The sequence below is a fragment of the Micromesistius poutassou genome (genome assembly GCF_964030765.1).
Source record: "Micromesistius poutassou genome assembly, chromosome: 2".
Taxonomy (NCBI): Eukaryota; Metazoa; Chordata; class Actinopteri; order Gadiformes; family Gadidae; genus Micromesistius; species Micromesistius poutassou.
This window is the reverse complement of record NC_140272.1, coordinates 1,162,163-1,187,815: the sequence shown is the minus strand read 5'-3', so window position 1 is coordinate 1,187,815 and position 25,653 is coordinate 1,162,163. Positions and strand designations below refer to the sequence as shown.

The 25,653-nt window shown below is 48.9% G+C and overlaps 1 pseudogene across 1 annotated transcript in view; it reads right to left on the bottom strand.

The window, feature by feature from the left end:
• Positions 1–575: 575 nt before the first annotated feature.
• The window catches only part of LOC311339085 (potassium voltage-gated channel subfamily B member 1 pseudogene), a 29,325-nt pseudogene continuing 4,247 nt past the window's right edge, over positions 576–25,653 (bottom strand). The window contains exon 2 of the transcript in view: positions 576–2,501. The product of the transcript in view is annotated as a potassium voltage-gated channel subfamily B member 1 pseudogene (transcript). The remainder of the gene's footprint in view (positions 2,502–25,653) is intronic.

The window sequence follows — 25,653 nt, the reverse complement described above, 5'->3', positions numbered from 1 at the left end:
ACGCACGCACACGCACGCACACGCACAAACGCACACAAATTCACACATGCACGCATGCACAAATGCACAAACAAATAAAAACATTAATTAAACATGAGAGTGAATAAATATCCTAAGGCCAGTTTTGAGGAAGTATTAGAAGGAAAACTATAGATAATGTTTATCAACACATGCCAGTTGTCGCTACGCCATGGTGTAAGCGGAATTTACATAAAAATATTGTTATGTCTGGAGACAATATCTTCTCCTTGACTGCACTTTAAAGTTTCAACCCTGTTGTTTTCTCCAGGGGTCCAAACACATCCTAGAGTAGCTCCCAGCATTTTGGAAAAAATAATGGTAATTGTTTATTCCTTTTATCGTATTGTGTAGGGTATTCTAATATAGGCTTCCGTGTATGGTCTGTACAATACATACAGTGGACTTCGTCTGAGGTTTGTGCGCAGAGCCAAACAACCCAAACAAACATCTTCCTCCAAACGTCTGAGTAGGAGTCAGAATTCCTCTGTCCTATTTCCTATTGTGCTTTATTCCGACCGTCCACGCTTCCCCCTCGTCCCTTTCCCCTGCCCCCGTCAATTGTCTTTGGAGGCGTTGGAGATTCTCCTCTCCCCCTGGAGTGGCTCTAGGTCCGCCGCCCTGTGCCTCTCCCTGCCCCCCCCCGGGAGCCCCTCCACGTGGGCCTGACGTTGGCCCAGCTGCCTCCTCTGAGGGCCCTCCTGATGGGTCCCCCTCCACTGGCAGCTGGACTGAAAGCCAAACCTAGGGCTCAGTCTATGGGGGGCGCTGGTTCCCGATCCGCCGCCGCCGCCGCCGCCGCCGCCGCCGCCGGTGTGGGGGTGGTGGTGGTGGTCCTCCTCGTCAGTGTCGGCGTCGATGAACAGGTTGATGGAGGCGTCGTGGAACGTGAAGATGCCGGCGGTCGGCTGCGCCGGCGGCGGCGGCGCCAGCCTCGGCAGGTTCTCGGGGCTTTTGCTGGGCGTCCGGCTGCTGGCGGTGGTGTAGACGGAGACCTCCGGGCTCCGCGCCGACGAGCCGTCCGACAGAGCCCCCGCACCCTCCCCGCCCCGCCCCGACGAGGGGGACGCCGAGGGGCCCGCCTCCCGGCCTTTGTGGTTGGCTCTGAGAGGGCGGCCCTTTGAGGTGTGGGCGCCGCGCTCGGCGGCCGGCGCCGTGTGTCGCCGAAGCGTCGCTCCCTGGGACACCTCGAGTTCGTTCTCTACGGTGGTCTCCAAGCCGGGCTGGGCGCTGACCCGTCCGACGGGGCTCTGGGAAAAGCGGGAGCTCTCCGGGAAGTCCGTGGCGCAGCTGATGAAGCTGTCCACGCTGGACATGCTCTTCATGTCCGTCACGGGGTCCACTGGTCTGCCCTTGGCTGCGGCGGGGATGCTGCCCATCTCCATCTCGGTCCTCTGGTGTGGGACCTTAGACGGCGGCCCTTTGTCCTTGCCGTCCGGGCCCGGCCGAGGCTGGCCCTTGGCCATGCTGTTGTACATCTCCTCCAGATTCTGGGCATCAAGACGCTGTGGGCTGGGGGGCCTGGCTTTCTCCTGGAAGCTTGTCTCCAGGGTCCTGGCCAGGCTGGCATCCGAGAGGGTTGGCTTGGATGTCTCTTTCTGGTGGCTCAGAGATACGTGGTTATCCTGTATCTTCTTGCCTGTGTCTGTGTCCTCCACCATTACATCCATGAGTTCCATGCTCTGGGCCAGAGCCTCTTTCATGTTCATAGAGACAATGCTGCCATTTCTCTTGGCTCTCTCCAAGGCCTCTCTCCTTTTGATGGCCTTCTCTTGCCTCTTCTGTTCCTTATAAAACTCTGAGAAGTTATTCACAATGATAGGAATGGGCAGGGCTATCACCAGGACTCCTGCTATACAACACAGACCCCCCACTATCTTCCCCAGAAGAGTTTTGGGGTAGATGTCTCCGTAACCCACGGTGGTCATGGTGATGGTGGCCCACCAGAACGACGCCGGGATGCTTTTGAACTTGGTGTCGTCCTCGTCCTTCTCGGCGAAGAAGACGAGACTGGAGAAGATCATGATGCCCATGGCCAGGAAGAGGATGAGCAGCCCCAGCTCGTTGTAGCTCCTCCTCAGGGTGAAGCCCAGAGACTGCAGGCCGGTGGAGTGCCGGGCCAGCTTCAGGATGCGCAGGATCCGCATGATGCGGAAGATCTGGACCACGCGCCGGACGTTCTGGAACTGCAGCACGCTCTTGTTGGACTCTGTGAGGAAGAGGGTGACGTAGTAGGGCAGGATGGCCAGCAGGTCGATGACGTTCAGCGGGCCCTTGAAGAACTTCCACTTGCTGGGCGAGGAGAGGAAGCGGAGCAGGTACTCCATGGTGAACCAGGCGATGCACGCCGCCTCCACGTGGGCCAGCTGGGGGTTGTCGATGACCTGGCCAAACTCATCGGTGTCCTGGAGCTCTGGGAGGGTGTTCAGAGACAAGGCAATGGTGGACAGGATGATGAAGAGGATGGAGATGATGGCCAGGATCTGAAACACACAGTGAAGATATACTTTGGTTAAAAAATAGATTCTTCTCGTAATGACGGAAGGATGAAGAATCTGTTCCTGCTAATTATGGGAAGCAGGTGATGATGAGCAGAGAAGCAGACTGTAACCCCCCCCCCCCCTCCCTACACACACGTACATGCACGCACACACCCAGGCACGCACACACACTCACTCATCACTTATTTACTCACCCACTCATACACACATTCTGAGATCCTATAATAAATGGAAGTCCTGTAATAAAACACTTGCGAAGCTACAGTGAATATTGCCGGATGACAACTGTAAATGTGCTGGCCATTAATGACGTCATGTGCTACGCACAACAGTGTTGGGCGGTGTGTAACATCCAGTGTGTGGCCTGGGTGTGCCAGCAGCGCGACCCCTCTCCACAAACCAGCATGAAATCTAGTACAAGGTCACGTTGGACACCGGTGGAGAAATGGAGAGTGTGATTATTTTCTGGAACCAATCAGAGGCCCTAAGCCTTAATTGATCCGGACAGGCGACAGGCTAACGGAGGCCCTACCTTGGCCTCGAGGGAGGGACTGGCCAGTGGGGAAGCAGGGCTGTTTGGAGTGTGAAGTAGGTTACAGGAAGGATGGTAGTAAATGGCCGTGGGTGTTTTCAGAGACGATATAACTGGTTCAGCGAGGGAGGTTAAAAGTGGACTGTCAAAAGTCCATCTCCCAAGGCAAGGGTGATGGATGCACTCTCAAAGACAACCCATTAGAACCACACCGCTAACGGGAGAGGATAACCGCACCACAGAGACGTAAGCCCAAAACGACAATTTCAAAGTAAAAGCGTGACCCAGTTGTGCAATCAAGAGTTGGTGGTGTTGGTGAACAGTGGAAGTTACAGTTGAAGAAGCAGTGGAGGTCGACTCGTATGCCTGCGGAGCTGGAAAACCGCAGGCTCCTGAGCTTTGACTCCTACAGTGTGAACCGGATCATGACTAATGCACTGTGACATAGACGTCAAGCTGGGTAATAGTTAATGAGGACAGCGCTGGTGTGGACACCAGGTGTGATTTCATTGAAACCCCGGAACCATGACCGTGGCTCCGCCCCCGAGAGTCTCCTCTCCAGGAATACCTCCCCCCCCCCCACCCCCACCCGAGGCCAGAGGATAGGGAAGAGAAGGGGGGAGAGGGGAGGAGAAAGAGGGATATGTGAGAGGAGGGAGGAGAGAGGAGCGGGGAGGAGAGGAGAGTGGAGGGAGTGAGGGGCGGCGTGACCAGAGGAGAGTACGAGAGATGAAAGGAGAGGAGTGAGGAGAGTCGAGGGAAGGAGAGAGAAGGTGATAGGGAACAGGATGTGTGTATTTTCAGCGTGTCTTCGCAGAGGCGTGAATGCTACAGAGATTCATAACAGAGCTTTGATCGAGAACAAGTCTGTTGTTTGGATCAGTAATGCAGTCGATCATAGGGTAATAATAGTACATGTGTTGTGTACCACTATCGGGTTTCTGTCCATAATGTCCTGTGGTTCTCCTCACTGTCTTTCACTCTATAATTTAACCGTCCGTGCAGCCCTCCATGACAAAGTGTGTTATGGGAGAAAATAGAATTGAAGAAAAGTTACAAGCTTCCTACTCTAAGCATTCTAGCCATGCACACATGCAAGCATGCACCGACACACACATCGCCCTGCATACATAAACACACACACACACCCACACCCACACCCGCACACACACACACGCACGCACGCACGCACGCACGCACGCACGCACGCACGCACGCACGCACGCACACACACACACACACACACACATTTTGGCTAATTAGCCCCCGGCCTACCGAACCTGGTGCCCAGGAGGCAGGAGAGTGAATATTTAATACCCTTCGGAGGAACATGTTATCCCTATGTCCTGGAAAAGGTGTGTGTGTGCATTTGTGTGTGTGTGTGTGTGTGTGTGTGTTGTGTGTTGTGTGTGTGTGTGTGTGTGTGTGTGTGTGGGTGTGTGTGGGTGTGTGTGTGTGCAGCAGCACCTGTAAGCCTGAACTGCCAAAAGAGTAACCTAGTTTTTGTCCAAGGTGAATTCTGATGCCTACTGAATAATGGCATGGCATATGGCAGAGGCATGTTGAAATAATAACGAAATTGCTTGTAGTTTACTGTGTGTGGTCTTGTTATAGGATTCTTTGCCTCTTGCTCTTCCTCTTCTTTTCTCAGTTTTTTTCATTTGGATATATTTAGTTTAGTTAATCACTAAATGGGCAATTAGAGACGGTTCACATGATTGACCCTGACTGTTTATAATTTATAATCAATTCTGGACATGGCGAAGTAATTGCTTCCGATAAAGCTGCCGTCAACATCCCCCCCTCCCCCTCCGCCCTATCGTTACAAAAACACTTTTGATGAGGATGAGGATGAGGATGAGGATGAGGTGACTCACGGCGACAATACAACACGGTTTCAGAAGAGAGAAAAACGCTGCACACCAGAAAAGAGTGAGCAGCACTGCTTAATGGCAGCATAACCAGCTGAAGGACAGCTACAGACGGATCTATTAGGTGTGAGATGGGAAGATGGAGCCGCTGAATAATTCAGAGTGAGAGAACATTTCAGTGAACAAAAAAAAGAAAAGACACATCCCGAGGAGGATAGAGGAGAAGAGATTTGTGAACGAGGAGTCAGGGAGCTGACCTGAGACATGACAAATTGCTCTTACAAGGGCTGGGTGAGAACACGGCGTGACAGATAAATTGGCACCCGGTTGAGTGTGTGATGATGTTTTCGTTTTCAAGCCTGCAACCGTGGTAACTTTTCCTCTGCCTTCCTTAAAGAGCCCACTCACTTGACTCCAGTTCCACTTGTACACCCGACACATCGGAACATGGCGTCTTCGAATCCGACTTCTTAAGTCTTCTTCAAGTTTCAAGTTTCAAGTATCAAGTTTCAAGTTTCAAATTTAATTTTTAATTCATACATTGCCAAAATGGTTAACATACGCAATTTAGATCAGTTAGACGTCATTAGTTAGTAGTTAGTGGTTTTAAAGTCTGAAACCTCGTCCCAGCGGTGGTGCTTGTGATGTCCTAGTTTGTCTAGAGAGCTCTAACAACCGGCCTCCTTCATCGGAGCGATGTACATGTGCTACAATGGGATCATTGATAGCACCATTTTGTAAAGTTCACCCGACGGAGAATAGAAGAACGCAATCAGACCACAGAAGGGAGCCGTGAGGCCACCCTTCACCCTCCCTCCCGGGGTAACGCCAGCTCCTCTGGAAGGTGGTGCTTCAGACTTCAGGGGTTGTACCCCGAGGCCTTTACTCTCTCTCACTGTGTTCCTCCTGACTTATCGTGAAGCGCTCTGCGTGTTGCCAGAAGGCACCCAGAGCCAGGGAGCACAGAGGGGGGGTGGGTGCAACGGCACTCAGGCTTGGAAAGACACCGGAAGGAAGCTGTGATTTTGTTTTTTTTTCGCAGTAGAAAATATAGTCGAAAAGAGAAGGAGGTGGAGGGGAGGAGATCTACCAGGACAGCGGGTACCCAGCGGAGGCACGCCGCACCAAACTGTGACATAATAGACCCACTGTGTGGCTCACTGCAGTCTCCCCAGCATACACACACACACACACACACACACCCTCTACAGCCAGCACACTTTTCAGACGAAAAAAGACCTGGGAATATATTCATATAAGGGTGAAACGTATCAGCCTGCATCATTGTTTATTCATGCAGGGCTATATTGTTGTTTGAGAAAAAAGCTGTGTTTGCGACATAGTGGCGCCGCTATTTCCAACTCGTCTGCAGCGTTCACCTTGCGCTGCATCCATTTCTGTCCCGTGTCAGAGCCCTCCGACCGGACCGCAGGGCTATTCCTGACCTCCAAATCAGCCCCGGCACCTCGCTGCTCTGGCAAGAGACAAGGTGATGGATGGCCCGGCTCACGCAACCACAGAGTTTCCTCTGTGGGTGGAAAAAGGAGCGTGTGTGTGTGTGTGTGTGTGTACTGGACACATATGTCTGGATGTCTGTGTGTGGCACATTAAGTCTTTGCATAATAGTCCCATCTTGTTTTCCCTTTCACAAGTCATTAAAGATGGGCGCGGGCAGAGCATTTAAAGACGCAGCACTTAAAGACGCGCTAATTGTGCGATGCGATGTGGATGTTTTAATGGTTTCTAAAGCTCTATTGCCAGTTGTTGATTCTCAGAGGCGAGACCTTGGCAGGGTTGTTATGCATGCTGCCCTTGCGCTGGCGTGTTCACGCTCTTGCAGTTGATCAGTGGGTGCAGTTCGGTTTCAACGTCTCAGACAGACCCAGCTCATCGCTTTTATCCTGGGATACTGTAAGAAAAGGCGAAAGGTACACATAAAACAAACCTTGCATATGAAGGGATAAGAGAGATAGGGGAAAGAGAACGTATATGACACTATATATATATGGGTATATATATAGATGTATATACTGTAGCGTGTGTATCTGTGTGTGTAAGAGAGAGTGGAAGCAAAAGACCCAGAAACAGACAGAGAGAGAGAGAGAGAGAGAGAGAGAGAGAGAGAGTGAGAGAGAGAGCTGCTGCACATGTCATTACAGTCGTCCCTGCATGCCAAGTCCTTGCATCCTAACATCTGGGTACCCTGCCCCTGCCATCAGCCCTGCTACCATATGTGAGTGGGACGACCCATTTGGCCCAGCTTTAGCCACCAGCTTTATCTGGGAGTTCATCCAGGGCATCCAACGTCCTCACATGTCCGTTTCCGTCTCGACAAATACAAATGCCAGCATCTTTTCTTCCGTGGCCTCAACCGACCCGACAAACAATATGCTAGGAGAAACAAGTTCAGCCCACAGCTGTAATGTAAGTCTCATTGGAACGTGGTGAGTGTGCTGTCTCTTCCCCAGCGTGTCAGCGCTCGTGTAGGAGAGCGCGAAGAGCCAGGCAGCCTGCCACGGAAACCCCTCGGCAGGCTGCGGAGAGGACTTTCCTCCTCCAGGTGATGGAGAAAGCAGACAGACTGCGTGATGGATCCTCACTAACGTAATAAAGCCCGTCGTCTCTGATCCTCAGGAGAGCCTGTGGGTGTTTGTGTGGAGCGCGGCCGGTCCGGTGGCTGGCTGTACTCTCTGCCTTCACACGCAGCGTACTGTTTATACACGGCCGCACGGGCCCACTTACTGCCACTGAATAACAAGTCAACCAAAACATCACGCCACCTTTCTTTAATGAAAGGCCACATTTAAAGGGGCTGTATGTGAGCTACTACTTCAGGGTCATTTGTTAGAAATGACTCAGCCATCCGTCAGCTGCCAGTGATTGAAATGTGCAGTGAGAATATCTCTTTCTTGATGACTGCACATGCCTCAGTATGAACACGTTTAGAAATTAGAAAAAGAAATTTAGGAGGCTGCTCCCTCTTATTTCTGACCAACCAGGGCATCTCTTCCCTGATTGGTTCAGGGAATATCTCTTGCCGGTCAATCCCAGGTGCATGAAATGCAACACTTCTACGTTAGAGATACGTAGGGAGAGGGACCAGAGAGCGAGGGGGTGTTTTTGGGTTGTTTCGTTTCTAAATCTTGCTCCCTTCTTGCTCTTTTCTGTTCTCTCTTTTAGAGCTCACGAATCTTACCTTCGACCGCTTTGATTAAAGAAATGCAGACTTTTGGTCAGAGAAATCTGTACAATTGATTGTCTGAATATAGATGGCATGATAAATATCTCCCTGCAGTTTGTCTTGCTTGTTTATTTGTGTCTTCCATCATTCTTTCTTCTGTTTTCTTTCTCTATTGGGTAAGTCATCATTTGGGGATTATGCCTAGTGTGCGTCTGTTTACATTTCATGGCCCACGCACAAATCAAATCAAAGTATCGTTTTTTTCTCTTCACCTCTGGAACACAGCTCTGTTTACTTCTCCAGCCACGTCTCGTCTCAATGTGTCTGAATCCTCGGCCTGAATCTTGATACTTGGTCGGAGAAAACAGGGAAGATGCCTTTACCTATCTGGTGTCCATTGACAGATAATTAAAGTTTACTAATGTGGCTCTTTCCTGATCTCTGTGTCTCTGTGTCTCAGTCTCTCTCTCTCTCTCTCTCTCTCTCTCTCTCTCTCTCTCTCTCTCTCTCTCTCTCTCTCTCTCTCTCTCTCTCTCTCTCTCTCTCTCTCTCTCTCTCTCTCTCTCTCTCTCTCTTGCTCTTCCCGGTCACAACAGTGTTTACCATTCGGGCCGTGTCACTCGACTCCCGGGACACGGTTGGGTGTCATCCTCACGTAGAGAGGGTTAGCCCGGGGCGCTCGCTTGGGGCCACCCTCCGGAACAGGAGAGGACAACCCCCCCCTCATCCCCCCCCCGGCCCCCCCCCTCATCCCCCACCCCCCACACAACAGGGTCAAGACCCGGCCTGCGTCACCAGCTTTTCGGATTGCTAGGATAAATTACATCCGTTAACAATCAGACATGGTACAACCAAAGTTAGAAATAGACCTCACATATACGCCCTTTGGTGGATGCTTTTATCCAGTGTCTTACAATACAGTGACCATACGTATGACCAGCTAACCCTTACGCTGTTACCTCCACGCCAGAGGACGTAAGCGGCACAGCTCCAGGTTACATAGTCAGTTTAACACATTATTATATCATGTTTTTAGATATTCGTGGGTACATTTCGAGCCTTTGAGGACAGCTGTATCAGATGAACTCATAGCACAGTCTCTTCTCGTCGTCGTTTCAAAAGTGCTATAATTAGAGCTGTGAGACAGACGACGGTCTGTCACAGTCCCACCCTCTCATGTGCACCTGTGAAACTGTGAAAGCATCGGAACTAAAAATTACCCAAGTGTCTCCTCCCCCCTTCCCTCATTTGCTGTCGCTATGGCAACCCATCACCCGTTCCACAAGGATATGAACACGGAGACTCGAGCTGGGGTTCTGGCAGCGCACAGTTCAGTTCAGCCGTTCCACCGCTCGGGCCTTGCGAGTTTGTTATCAATCATGTGCTTTCTTTCACGTGTTTACTTTATCGCCAAGCCAAGTCTGCTAAGGAGTCGCGTCACAGCTCATGTGAGAGCAGTGTTTCCCCTCATGGCAAAACGTAAACAATATCCTCCCGCCGGCTTCAATGAGCACATCAGGTTGGACTCTAGTCTCAAACTGTGTCCTTTCTGGTTTGGCGGATTCACTAGAGCAGGACTCGTCACTTTGTTAGGCGCGGTGTGGGGGGGGGGGGGGGGGGGGTTGCGTATCAAAGCGGTCTCACATTGCGGCCATATGGCCCCACGCCGCTCTGCTGGACATTGTCCACTTGATGTGGAGAAATGTGCCTGTGTGAAAAGCGTCAGGCACACACGAAAATGCACCACTTCTCGGCACTTCAGGGAGATTGCGCCTCTCAGTGTGTACACACAGCGGAGCTCCTGTCCTGAGTAGCCCTCCTTAGTAGCAGTAGTAGCACAGAGTCGGACCGATGCTGCCCTGGTGGCTTCATGAAGGAGACCTCTATCACCTAAGACTCATAGAGGGGTGCTGTTCGTTGACCTGGTGTGACCCTCACAACCACAGAATCTGCTACGGCACTTTGAAGGTGGTTCCATCTCCCTCGACCCTCAGGACCTTCATGAGCCTGGTTTTCATGGTATAATTGTACCGCCAAAAACACATGCAGACAGTCACAGCAAAGTCATTGCAGTGAAATCACTGTTTTCAGGGCTTTACCATCAATCACGTAATGTAAAAAGAGTTATTCAATAAGCATGCAGTGTTAGACTGGGAACCAACATGAAGCCTTTGAGAACATCCTCTCCTCTCTCCCTTCTTGTCCTCTGTCTGCATGTCTGCATGTCTGTCTGTCTGTCTGTCGGTCTGCATGTCTGTCTGCTTGTCTGTGTGTCTGGCTTCACCACCTTTAGCTCCAGCTGCCCTGTGATGAGGAGGAGCCACAATGAGCACCTTGCTGCTTGTTGGCATCCACCAGCCTAAAGCTGCAGCAGCACTCATGGGATGTTTACTGTGGGATGGTCAGCAGCACTCCGGCTATACCGCTGAAACATTCAGAGAGAGGCGTTCACCCAGCCCCGTCCGTCTGTCAGACGGCGGACAGACGGACACAGAGAGCTGTGGAGCGGAAGAGGGGGAACGTGTTCTTCCTGTATGACTGTTTAGTTTGTTTGTGTGCTATAATTGCGGCTATAAAAGGCTAAGGCAATTCCGCAGCCAAACAACCACTTTGCCACACCTCAGTGACATTTGCTGGATGATTTAATTGAATAACATAATATAACATAAATATAATATATCATATAATATATATTTAATAGAATATATAATAGAATATAACATAGAAGAATTGCGGAGCTGAAGCCGGCGGTGAGGTTCAGGTAGGCCTCCGTCCATTAGATGCGTTCCCTCCTCCTCCTCCTCCTCAGGGCTGACAGATTTGCAGCCACAGATAAAAGGCCACAACAGAGCATTTACTCTTACGTTTACGAGCGGCAACACTTTAAAGGGTTTCACCTTTTTTAAAGGTGAACACTGGTTGTGCACACAGTGGGCTGATACACAACAAGCCAAGCCCTTCATTACGGGTGACATTAAGATGGCAGGCTGTCATCCCCATGTCCCATAAACCAAACAGGGTGTGTGTGTGTGTGTGTGTGTGTGTGCTGTTGTTACACTGTTGTCCAGAACAGGGCTGTGAGAGCACTGGATGTGCTTTGCAGCTGGTTGTCAAAGCATGTTGTACGACAACAAGGCAAACGATGGCAAGGAAAGCGCATGCATGTGGGCCGTGTAGCTTTCTAGTCAGTAACATGGGATTATAGGATTTGCGTATGGAAGAGACACAGGCTCATTGATCCATACCCAAGAACCATTGGGGTGATACAAAACACATGCACAAGCACGCACTCACGCACGCACATAAATATTTATTTGTCCCTCCCAAACATAAGGATTGTCATGTTGTCAATGAAAGCTATGCTGTTTACACAAGATGGAAACAAAGGAGGAATGTTTGAACCAGATGGGCTTACAGAGAGATTACATAAGGCTGAAAACAACTGGTTTGTAGGTTGTCAAATTGAGGCAAACATAACACGCTTTGGCGGACGAACGCCGCGCTGCTCTTTGGGCTTGTTTGACAGAACCGATATGGAGACCACGATGATGAATCATGTTTTAGTCTGTGGGTCCGCATTCCTTCTCTAAAATAATTCCATTCTGGGAACCAAACATACAATAGCAGAGTCGTTAAATGAAGACTGCCGGAACAGAAACAAAACAAACTCGCCATACATCAAAAGTTCATCAAAGCGATTTTTGCGTGTCCTCCTCATCAGTAACTTCCATACACGCATGCACATGGTGTGCATGCGTGTGTGTGGACATAAACACCCAACGGCGAGGAGCCGTCTTTGAGCATAAACCAGTTCTTTAAACAGCGGGCGGCGATGGCAGCCCAGTGTTACTGCCTGGCGAGAGAAGGGGCAGTCAGCAGTTAATGAAGCATGTTACACATCGTTAGCCCAGAATGGCCCAGCAGCCTCCTCCTTGTATACAGAGCGAGGACAGCAGGGGTGATTTGCGAGTGGAACAAAGCCCTAAATGATGTGTGTACATCATGGATGCCATCCAAGAGAAGCCGGGAGCCGTGCTCTGATGGAGGAGGAGGAGGACAGAGCAGACAGTCTAAGGCACAGTCGGGGAGGTAGGAGGTAGGAGGAGGAGGTGGGGGAGGAGGAGGAAGAGGATAGAGCAGACAGTCTCAGGCACAGTCAGGAAGGAGGTAAGAGGAGGAGGACGTGGGGGAGGAGGAGTAGAAAAGAGTAGGAGGGGAGGGAAGGGGCGGAGGTGAAATGGGGGGGAGGTGGGGAGAGTGAAAAAGAGGAGGAGAAGGAAGGGACTGAGGAGAAACGGGCGGGAGGAGGAGGAGTAAAAAATAAGGAAGTGGAAGAGGCAGGGGAGAATCGGGGAGGGGGGAGAGGAGGAGCAACAAGAGGAGGAGCGAAAGCTGGATCAGAAAGAGGAGGATGAGGAGGAAGATTAGGATGAAGAAGAGGATAAACAGGGAAAAGTGGGGGTGGGGGGGGGGATAAGTGATGAGGCATGGGCAGCATAGAAGACAAAGTAAGTCGAAACTAATAATGTGTGTTAAAGCTTTGACTGCATCTGAACCCCAACCCCCAGAGTATTAAACACATGCCAGAGGGGGCGATGGCACGCAGCACCACGCCCACACCCACCCACACCCATCCACACCCACCCACACCCACCCACACTGTTAAACGCTGTCCCATAGTCGGGCACCGCGTGCCCAAGGAAACAAACGAGGTTGAGAGGGGAACGAAAGGCGACGGAGCCTGACTTCCCATGTATGGCAGCGGTCGCTGCCATACATGGGAAGTCAGGCTCCGTCGCTGCTCATCCTCCTTCGTTACTTGCTCTGTAATTTTTCAGTTATTTGTCAGACCTATAATCAACCACCTGTGTGTGATCCACACACACACACACACACACACACACACACACACACACAGTCCCACCTATTGATCGTGGCTGACCTGGACTCATGTAAACATGCTTAACCGCCACCACAGAGCCTCTCCTTATTAACTCAATCAATCAGGTTTCATTTTGTCCCCCCATCCCCCCTGCTGCAGGTGCTGCACAGGAGTCACTATGAGACGACAAACACACATACGCAACCATAGCAGGCACGCACACACTTGCTTGCCAACACATGACACACACACACACACACACACACACACACACACACACACACACACACACACACACACACACACACACACACACAATGTTCAAGCTTCGTTCTTCCCTTTTTGTTGTCACATAGTCGATGTGTTTGAAGTGTATTACTAGCTAACTCAATAAATATGTGATTTAGCAAGATGCTTTGACCCCAAAAACGTTCACTTACTGTGAAACCTTTTCATGAATGAGCAGGTCGGAGTTGAGCCTCTTGCTCAAGGGCGCCTGCTGACAAGGCTTCGGACATGAGGGTTTGAACCCCTTGGCTGGGCTTCAAACACACCGTACCAGCACGAGACGAAACCATTAGAAGTAGTAGTACTTATACACTCCTGCACGCTGAGAGAAGATGTACAGGCAGAGAGTTGAGAGTACGCCCTCAAAGCAGCTCGCAGCAACCAGCTGCCCTGCTGGAGGGCACTCCGGCAGGGCTCTGAGGATAGGATGGGATAGTCTGATCTGTAAAGTATCCCTCCCCTTTGCTCCCTGAGAAACAATGGTACATTCCCTGCACTTATGAATAAGACATTGCATATGTCCCTGGATGGTAGTGAGCTACAATTGAGCCCCTAGTGGAATCAATATTTATATATATGTCTTTACTATATCTAAAGACCACTTTGAAGGACGACCACTCTGAAGGATGGTTCTATATCTACGTGAGTGCTTAGTGCGGCTGTTCTTTGGCAAACAGATCACTGTGTACATATGTGATAATGTTCTTAGACTACTCTGTCTAGGCGCAAAGCTCAATTATGTTATTCATTTATACATCTTGTTTATTTTTAAAGATAACATTATGACCGTGTATCTTACCTACATGGACCAAAGGAAATGTAAGTATTAAATGATTAAACTATAGTCCAACAAAATATTATTAATTGACATTATTGTTATTCAAATAATGCTATTCCTGGTCTCTCAATCATCAGCTTCGTGACTCTGACAACAACAGAGGGATAAAGAGCTAGAGAGAGAGTGAGAAAGTGAGAGAAAGAGAGAGAGAGTGAGAGAGAGATAGAAGGGAAGATAAAGGCTAAGATTAAAGGGACAAATCCGGCAAGCTGCTGTTGCTGTTATTGACCCAAAGCCAAAGTGTCTGTGGAAAAGCTTTCCTCCTAAATACAAGGGTTTGATCCCGACAGAAGCTTGATGAAGTGGAGCCTAATGAGCAGTCTTATCCTGGTTCATGTCCTCAAAGCCTTCGTCCGTTCAGGAAAAGGGGAGAAATTCTTGTCACTTGCCAAAACAGGCCTTAATCTAAAGTCTGGTGGAATCTGGCTGAATGGGGCGTTAATCTTTCTTTAGCTTCATATTTGTTTCGAACAATCATGTTGCTGGAAGAGACAAAAACAAAGCGCTGTGAAAAAGGTAAAGGTTCTTAATCGACATTGTGTTCACTGGCCACGGTAGAAATACACTGTAGAAATACACTTAAAATCCCTTCTGAAAGCTTCATTCACTCACTGGAATGAGGTTCTCTTCGGTAGAATATCTTCGTAACAAACAGGAAACAAGTAAAGTTGCCTTGGTTGAAATCTGCAACCTCAAGATGCCACCAAATATATACACTGGATCTTTTAATGTATCTCATCACTTTCGATGAATGCATTAAAGGGGTAGTTCAGGATTTTGGACATCAGGTCTCATTTCCAAGTGAGCCAGTGTGTTATTTATCTGTTTTTATTGGCAGGCTAGCAGTTCCCCTCGACTTGCACTAGCCTAGCACCAGCGATTTCTGCAACTAGAAGGACTGAATGAAAAGTATTGAAAACAATCTCCAATGATAAACAACACACCGGCTCACTTTGAAATGAGACCCGATGATCCAAAATCCTGAACTACCCCTTTAAACAATCACTATCAAACATTATCAACAGTCGCTGAATTTATCAAGAAATGAGGCAATCAATCAATCTGTAATCCTTGACTAACACTGGTGCTGAGACAGGATCCTGAGGATCCCTCAGGCTGCCCTGAGGGTCACCTCTGAAACCACAAACTAGTTAATGTAGCGGCAGGATGAGTCAGGTTCCCCACAGATCTTTAACCCTTTCAATTTACATCACTGCTCGGTTTACAGGACAGAGCTCCTGTTCGCACACACACATACACACAGACACACACGTACGCACCCACACACACACAAGCCCAAACACACACACACACACACACACACAACCACACACCCAGGCACACACACACACACACACACACGCACACACACACACACACACACGCAGGCACACACACACACACACACACACGCACGCACGCACGCACGCGCACGCACGCACGCACGCACACACACACACACACACACACACACACACACACACACACACACACACAGAAAAAAGCTGACACAATGGGACCAAAAAACCTGGACTATATACACCACACAAACCTCACCTCAACATTGGTCAACAGTTTGATTGAAATGAAAGGGAAGATGATGGAGAGGAGGAATACAGTCGATATGTTATGAAAGCAGTCAAAAGTCTTGGTCTGGGCAACTCTATCTGTAATCTGGCTATTTGCTTTCATACAGGCAGACCCCAGACTATGAGAGTAGGTAAAACACACTCTTCATAAGTTCTTCATAAGGACCGGTGCACCCCAGGGCTGCTGTCTCAGTCCCCTATTATACAGTCTGTTTACTCATGACTTTGCTGCCAAATATTACAACAGCATCATAACATTTACAGATGACACCACAGGGATTGGACTTATGGGCGATCGCCCATAAGAGAAGGCCTACAGGAGGGAAGTTGAAGATGAATCCATACGGGGCCATGAGAACAACCGCTCTCTAAACGTCACCAATAAAAAACATTATAAATGTCGACTTCCGAAACTTTTTCGAAAATCCCATTCTTATTTCCAGTAATAGGTCATATTTTGAAATTGTTGTTGGTTTCAGACTTCTTGGCAGCCACGTCTCAGACACCCTCACATCGTGTCTGAACACCAATTATATCTTCAACAAGGCACAGGCTCTTGTGGCTCTTATTGCAGCGCCATTGAGAGTGTTCTGGCGGGCTGGACCACGGTGGGGTTCAGGGCTGCAGTCTGCCACAAAGGGGACTGTAAAGACAGACAAATCAAGTGGAATTACCAGAAGAACACAGAACTACACAGAACTACCACAGCTTCATAACATTTACACCGCATGCTGCAAAAATAAAGCCCATAATGTCATTTAGGACGCCAGCCGCCCCGCTGGTGCTCTGTTTTCACTCCGTCTGTCCATAAAAGGTTAGCGGAGAATCAAATCACACCCCACCTGACCCTGGGACAGTCAGGGCGCTGCGGGCTGACGCAGCCGTATGCACCACATTGCTCTATTATAATAGGTCATGTATTGTTCTGTATATTGTGTATATAATATATATAGATAGGAGTGCATTGTGTACAACGTCTATGTAGATATGGCCTTTGTGTTGCGTTTTATTGTATTGTAACACGTGACAATAAAGTTCAACTCAAGTTGAACTGAAGCGCGGGACAAAGGCAGGGAAAATTAAGGCCACGTTCATAACATAAACTTTGAATAGCTTTCGTCTTTTCCAAATACCGCATAACTGTTGATATTATAATATAATATCAACAGTTACATACCATTTGTGGAGGCTTTATTGTAATTAGTTGCGTAGTCATCTCTAAACTGTTATTCCTTTGGACAGCTCTCCCATCACCCCATGATTACTTACTTCCAACCTCCCACTATCTGTCAAATGTGGGTGCTGCACTGTCAAGCCTTTCAGAGTGTGAGTTGTAATAAAGAGATGTCCCAATAAAAAAGCTTTGACTTGACTAACCCTAGCCCACACCATTCCCCCCCCTCCTCTCCTCCCCTCTCCTCCCCCCCTCCTCTCCTCTCCTCCCTTCTCCTCTCCTTCCCTGCCCTCTCCTCTCCCCCCGCTCCTCTCTTCTCCTCTCCTCTCCTTCCCTGCCCTCTCCTCTCCTCTCCTCCCTTCTCATCTCCTCTCCTTCCTTGCCCTCTCCTCTCCTCTCCTCTCCCCTCCCCTCCTCTCCTTCCCTGCCGTCTCCTCCCCTCCCCTCTCCTCCCCTCTCCTCTCCTGCCCTCTCCTCTCTTCTCCTCTCCTCTCCTCCCTACCCCTCTCTTCCCCCTCCTCTCCCCTTATCTCCTCCCCTCCTCTCCTCTCTTGGCCTCCCTACCCCTCTTCTCTCCCCCATCTCCTCTCCTCTCCTGCCCTCCCCTCCCCTCTCCTCTCCCCTTATCTCCTCCCCTCTCCTCTAACCTCTCCTCTGTTGGCTGTCACACACACCCGTGCTCGCCGGTTGGCCCATTTAGCGGTCCTTCAACAAAGTCCTTCAAATATTCCACAGCGAACAACACAGCCTGTAGCACAGCTCGGGTCAGACGCATACTGGGCCAAGGTGCATTCAGGGAGCCAGACGGAGGAGAGGAGCTGGGTCCAACGTGAAGAAGGATAGAAGACCTGCATGGAGTTGTACCGGACGGCACCTGAAAGTAACACGGCCCACTCTCCCGCCACAACACAACCAATTCAGTCCCAACACTGCCATTGGCTACAGCGAGCCTATGCCGTCCGCTAGGGCAGAGCTTATTAAACGCCCTCATTATTATGATGTAGGAGTATGCGCTGAGTGTGATCTAATGAAAATTCACCCTCAGATCTTGAGAGCACAAACGGTGGCATCGGAGATTATAGGCAGTCTTAGGTAAGGAGGCGTAGGGGCTTTAGCTTCTCCCCGGGGCTTTTCTGTGTTATTGGCAAAATTGGATCACTCCACTCTCAAGGTGTGCTTAGTTTCACTTAGAACAAGAGACCGTTACCCAAAGCTCTGGGGGCGATTGTAATTACAGCAAATGAATGAGGGTTCCACCCTGCCGCAGGGAGGGCCCACCTACCCTGTAATCAATCTAAATATATGCAAAGACCACAAGGAGGAGATCCTTGACCCCCCCTTTCTGGTTACCATATGGACTAGTTTCAAGCTCCTTATCTATGTCTATATATCTATATCTATATTTATATTTATATTTATATATGTGTTCATCTTGTGTTGAAATGTGTTGACACTTCAGTGGTAGGAATATGACACATTAAAGGGTGATTGTGTGTGACAGGGTGAGGAGTAAACATTCAAAATGCCATTTATCTTGCTTCTTATGCAAATAAACTGTTGCTATTGGTTGGCAAGACTACCGTGCATGATAAGCGACTGATCTGTAGTGCAAAGATCTGTAAATGCAAATTGAGATTGCACATTTCAAAATAGATGATAATAGGAATGTAAATTGCTTGTACACAAAACATATTGTGCATTCAAAGGCCATCGTTGTCGTTTAACATATGCGGCGTCTGATGTGATGTGGCAGTATCTACATACAGATTGATATATGCAAATAAAAATATATGCAACACATTATCACTGTTTCAAAACGCATCCAAACATGCCTCTCTTTGTCAAGTGCACAGTTCTTGTCCTTGCGATTCTGACGCAATTCTTTTAAGAAACTGCTGTATCTAACCGGACGCGAGAGTCCATGGTTCCAAAATAGCCACAGTAACACAAAAAAAAGAAGCTAATTGTGATCACAAAGAAGGAAAAATAAAAAAGTGTGACTTGGGTCACGCACAAACACCTTGAGACCCACAGTCAACATCATCATCATCATCCTCATCATCGTCATCACGTGTGCTCATGTGTGTGCCTAAGCGCCCGAGGCAGTCTGTTTATTTATAGTGGTCTCTGGGGAGAGCGCGTGGCGCTGCCTCTCTCAGGTATGTGGTCTGTCATACAGCGGCGCCTCCTCCCAAGAGAGCGTGGCTCTCATTAGGGCCAGCCACCCCTGAGTTTAGTACGTTCAATACCATCCATCATCGCCCCGCACACACCGTCACTCGCCGTGTGGGGGATCATTATCGACATAGCAAAGCCCCATGGAGGATCACCGCTGCATTAACTAGTATTGTTTTCATAACTCATAGTTAAAGTTTTTTTTTTTTCCTTGTAGCTTTCCGCTGTCGATTCTCCACAGACCCCCCCCCCCCCCCCCCCCAAGAAAAATAGAAAAGTAAAGTCAAACCAAAAATGATTACATTTTTGAATGTTTGCTTTCTCCTCTGTGTTGACGTAGTTTGGTGACTATGGTGTGAAGAGAGTAGGTGTGCGCCCCATTGATCAGAGGGTATTGGATCGAACTCCCAGTCAACATCTCTTCCACCCTTTGTCTGCGTCGGAGCGCTGCCTTTGGAACGCCTCGCGCCTCTGGAGCGTAAACACTTTGTTCCCACAGCGGCCGGCGGCGGGACCGTGAGAAAACCTGAGAGGCGTCGACACAAAGGGGTCCTGGGCTAGGATCCGTCTTTCTCATCCGCTCCCGGCTGGATCAGGTGGAATCGTGACCTTTGAACCGTGACCGCCCTCCTCCCACTTGCTGTAGAGTAACCTAAACCTCTGGCTGAAATGAAATGCACGTATTGATTTCGACTTTTTTCGACTTGTGCGCTTCACTTAGGGCCTAATGAATACTTCTCAGATACTTGGGATCTGTGGGATATTCCACTGGTAAACATGCGGAAGGGCATGCAGATGGCACTGTTTGTTGACCTAGCTGGTGTTTGCTTGCTGCTGGATTTAGCAGTAATTGTGTTTGCTCACGAGCAGAGAGTCCACAAAGGGAATCCCACCGTGGCACCCAGTGGGTGCCTCCCACCGCTCCCCGTGCTTCCTATTCACAAACCCCAGACCTCGACTTTTTCCAAAAGGGATCCTCATTTCCTGCGGTGCGTTGGGGAACTGTAGAATGCGATGCCCGGGGCTGGTGTCACCCGAGGCTTGGTTTACCTGAGCTGTCTAGGGAGGCAGACAGGGTGCTCCACCGCCCGCAGCCTGTGAAGGAGACGCGCGGTGTGAATTCAACCCCCTGGTTAACTACTCGTTCGTGCTGTGCTCAGGGGTGTAAGGTTCAGTATCGGTTTCCGGTAGTTACTCGCTGACAGCCTGGACACCATTGCCAGGTTTCCGGTCAGGCGTGTCATTCTTAAGTAGCCAGGCTGTAATCCCTACGGGGACATTTTTAAAAAAGGAGAATGACGAAGGAAACAACAGGAAAAAGGGCAATGCAGTAGTGGTGACCATATATCTGCAGGGATTGCGACATAAAGCGGTTCTTTCGATTCTTTCATTGGTTACGTCTCCCCCTGTATATGTGCCTTCCTTACATGATGGGACGACATCAATAATTAGTGGTAAAGTCCCCCATAACTAGGTTACCGTGTCTTTAAAGGGTAGTTTCTCCTCAGAGTCCTCTTCCTTGGGCTCATAAGGCGTCCCACACTCGTCTATCCTGTGTGTTTAAATATACATGTATATATATATATATGCAGTTATTTTCAGTTAGCGGTGCAGCTTTGAGCGCTGAGGAAGGTGTGGCAGTATACATCAGCCATGTAATGAGCTGTGGAGGAAGCAGCACATACTGGTGTCTCCACCAGCCAGTTTCCCCGCTGTTACATCATGAGCTGACTCTGCTGAGCACCGTGGGGAAGATATGGAAACATTGTTCCAGAAGAACATGTTTGCTAATGCATCGCTAATGGACGAACGGTGGGGATGCTCTCCTGCATTACTGTATAGGGCACGGATCACTGTGATATAGCGTTTAATGGTCAACTCGGTGCTGTTGACTTTGTTGTGTTTCCCAGGTAAACGTCTGACCCCCCCCCCCCCCCACATTATCACTGAATCATAGCAGTCTATCGGTCCTAGAAGGAACCCACAGAGAGAATGCATATGCATATCATTTCTGTATTAGAATAGGTGGATAAGTGATGTCATTGATCTTGCAGTTACCGCTATGCAGCCATGCCGCTTCTCAAGCAGTTCTCGTTACAAGCTCTCTCGTTCTGTCGTATTCAGTGACCAATACAGTGTGCATGTCGGAGAGGTGAGCCGGATGATGACCGATAGCCGCCCTTTTGTGTCTCTGTCAACATCTGGTGACAACTAGGTTAAACAACTAGGTTAACTCAAACAACGTTTAACAACGTGTCACACTTTAACTCAGGAGGCTCCTGAGGAGCAGAGCAGGGATTCTGAATACTGGAATGACCTTGGGGTTTGTTGAAATACTTTTACATGCATTTTTGATGTGAATGATTGAGAAAAGATAATGATGGTTTTGAATGATTCGTGGTACATTTGTGAACGATTCATTTGGAGGATTTTCAACTAATCATCTGGAACATCGGTAATCATTTACAATGAGGGTACATTAATTCACCTCCAAGTAATAAGCATTAACTTACAGTTAAGTAACAGTTAACAAATGCTCTCCTAATAATTTACTCATGTAATTATGGTCATGGTGTTAATGTTAACTAAGGCATTCAGTTTATACATTATTACCTAATCAACTTACCGTAACCCTAACCCCTCATTACATAGTTAACGCTATTAAATAATGGTCATTACTGGATTAACTAATGTTAATTCATGGTGACTAAATGCACCCTATACTGTTAGGAGTAACGGATTCATTTGAAGGGCCCAGTGTCCCTGTCCTTGGGGGACTTAAGGGTCAGCGGTTCCAAACTCCGCTAGCTGAGAGGCTGGTGTTCAATGGGGTGTCAGAAGACCAGCGTTGCGTGCGATCGTACCTCCAGGAGTGGTTCCAGCAGGCCAGGGCTTCAGGTTCCACTGTCTACAGCTCTGGAAACTTTAGTTTTACTTTACTAGGGCCGGCGGCGCTGACCCCACCCCCCCCCCCCCCCCCCCCCCCCCCCCCGACGACGCCACCACTCACCCCTGCACTGTACCTCTGGTTGAAGGCTGATTCCTCCCTGGGCTGACAGGCTCGTCTAAATAATTAATTAGGGTCTGCTGTAAAGTACTCTTCTGCCTCTTCTGCCTGACCTATCACCTCTTCAGATGTCAGCATCTGTGCCGAACACCGTGGTCACTGAGGTGCAGCGTCAGCGTGAATATCTCGAGGATTACCTCACGGGTGATGCTGAGGGTGTCGAGGGGGTCGGGTGTTTGGGCCGTCTGGTTGGGATTAGCGCGTGTCCATCTGAAGTTATTTTATACCGTGGTTTTGGTTGGGTGTGTATGCATGTGTACACTGTACAATGTCACCCGAGATGTCTCATCTGGTGTGGTCTACTGGCTAATTGAGAAGGCTTCAGACGCTTGTCAGTGACCATCTGATGGGTGCTCCACATGGGTGCTTAGAGAGCAGCTGCAAGGAAACACAAGTCTGACTTGGATTATTTACAGGAAGTCTCTCTCTCGCGCTCTCTCGCTCTCTGTCCCTCTGTCTCTCTCTCTCTCTCTCTCTCTCTCTCTGCCTCTCTATGCATCTCTATGCCTCTCTATCTCTCTCTCTCGCTCACTCTATCACTCTATTTTCTATGTCTCTCTCTCTCTAGCCCATTAGATAATGCACATGAACACAGTGGAGGCACTTAAGTTTTCTAAATTGTGCTCTGAAGAATTGTGCAGATTACACAACAAAGACTCAAACAGAAAAACTGTAGGGTATCATGAATTAAAGATGGACACAGAATGGCTGCTGGTTTAAATACAATAGTGAATACGATCAAACATTTGATTCTATCAGTGTTGAAACCAAAGCAAGCCCACAAACAAACCCTATTGTGTCATGTTTATCATCACTCCCATCTCAGAATGCCACTGAAATGCAAACACATGAGACCACGTTACTATGGGACCTCTAGAAGTTCGGCCTCAATGGGCACAGGTTGCCGATCACCGACTTCACACTCTTTGTTTCTAGACATTCAACCTTATAGGTGGTTGGCTTACTGTTATATTCTAAATGTCTTAAGTGAACGACCAGATTGCCGTTAACTTTGGGAGCACACGCCAAAGGGCAGTATTCATACTTATTTGCATATTTACTTGGCTTACAGTAATACATTCATATATTTCCGCATTGTGCTGTGAAATACAGACCAATGAATCAATCTCCCGAGCAAGCATATGAAGACCATAAACAGGCTAAGTGACCCTGGTCAAGTTACAATCCAGACATGGGCCAGGGGGAGCAGGGATTGGCAGGTGAGACAGCGGGCCTGGCCAGCCTGGCAACCCAGCACCTCCATCAATACAGGAATTCATTTCTACACCCCAACCAGCAGGCCATGTCCTTGGCAACAGCGTGGTCACTGGAGCTTTCTAAAGAGAACCAATGAAGGAAAAACAAGCAAGCAGGAAACCAAGAACGGACAAATTGAGAAAAGAAACAGAGAAAGAGAGACCGAAAGAAAGACGGAATTATTGAATTGAATGACCAAAATAAAGAAATAAATTTAAAAAAAGAAAGCAAGAAAGCATGTGCACATCATTACAGCACATCATGTTACAGCACACAACACAAGCCATTCTTCAGTGTCCAGTCACCACAATGTAGCTAGCGGTTGGAAATAGCAGTAAAGCTCACAAGTACTTATGAGTACTTGTGAGGGTACTTTTTAAAGTGGCTGAATTGCTGGAGTGTGATTGTGGGAAGAGTATATTTAAATGTCTTTATGATGGGGGTCACACGGGCAGCAGCAAACCAACTGTGTAATCCCTGTTTCCTCTATTGATTAACATTCACTGTGTTTCCAATTCCACACATTGATCAGGGAATATCAAAGGCGTCCTCGATCGATAAGGTCAATGTTCACCTCCGTCTCGGGATTCATTTAGAAAGCAACAAGATGGCCGTCAAACACTCAAATGCATCTCTGAGATAGGTTGATAAGCACTAAGATAATGGCTTGCATCTCATATATATTAATGAACACCATGAAAAATGTGAACACTTTTCCCCAAACTTTTCTAAGTATTGATATTCAGTGTTGTTTCCAGTCACTAGCTGTACAGACACTAGCTTAAGACGAGGCATTCTTGTCAACAACCAAAAAGTGTGACATGACAACTGCAAAAAATGTGTCATTGTAGAAAAGTTTGAGTTATAAAAGACCTGTACACTGTAGTCTGTATACATTGTTACCACGTTTGGAGGAATATTCAGTGAGCTGGAATAATCTTAACGCTAATAAAAAGATTTCTAAGGGATTTCTAGGATAATTAGGGGGGGGCTGGTCTTAATGAGCTCTTAAATGCTGACTAGGCTCTTTTGGATCTAAATAATAAGACCAGAGAGAACTGGAGGGTGCAGCACAGGAGCCAGATCAGATAGGAGCAGGAAGCAAGAGGAACATGAGAGAAAGAGAGAGAGAGCGAGAGAGAGTGAGAGCGAGAGGGGGGGGGGGGGGGGGAGAGGGAGAGAGAGAGAGTGAGTGTGAGAAAGAGAGCAATAAAAAGAGAAAAGAGAGAGCGAGAAAGGGCAAGAGAGAGTGGGAGAGAGAGTGAGTCGAGAGTGAGATATAGAGAGAGACTGAGAGAGTGTGAGAGAGACGTCTGCCCAACTGGAACCCCCACGTGAGGCCCCTCGAAGACATACAGAATAGCGGTAAGCCAGGCGGGAGAGGGAGACACAGCGTGGGGGTTGATTTCCGGCGCTCCCTCGAAAAAGCGCAAAAGCCCCACAAAGGCGGCGCTGTCACCCACTAACAAGGCCTTTCCAAATGGCTGCTCCTCCCTCACACACTGCTGGGTAGTCACAGGCCTATCACACTGGGAGCAACAGAGAGAGAGAGGGAGAGAGAGGGAGAGAGAAGGGCACGGAGAGAGAGCGGATGGGAAAGAGAAAGAGAGAGGGCCAGAGAGAGAGAGAGAGAGAGAGAAGGGAGAGAAATGGAGAGATGGGGAGAGATATGGGGAGGGAGGAGAGAAAGAAGGAGAGAGAGTGGGAGAGAGATATGGGGAAGAGAGAGAGAAGGAGAGAGAGTGGGAAAGAGACAGGAAGGGAAGAGAGAAAGAGGGGGCGAGTGATAGGGAGGGAATAGAGAGAGAGAGGAGAGAGAGAGAGGGGGGGAGCGAGAGGAGAGCAGGCATGGAGAGTGAGATAAGGAGGGGAAGGGAAGGTGTCAGAGACATACAGTATAGCAAGGAAGCCGCGGCCAAAGACGATATGTGGAAAATGGAGCATATACAGGCGGCTACGCTATGCTATCCTCTGGTCCCTCTGGGTTCCCTGGCAGTTTGACTCTGTGTGTGTGTGTGTGTGTGTGTGTGTGTGTGTGTGTGTGTGTGTGTGTGTGTGGGCCCTACACCACCATGCACTTCATACAGTATCTGCAGTGGCTGTGGTCCCCGGGAGCTTCACTTGTGTTGAGAGGCAAACTAATGGATGGCTTTGGTTTGTTCCCACATCGCCCGGCTTGGCTTACACCGTAATGCTTTTGCCATTGATTTGCAGCCCCGCTTCTGAGACTATTCATCTGCCACAGCCCGCCACACCGGAGCACGGGAAGAGGACCACAGA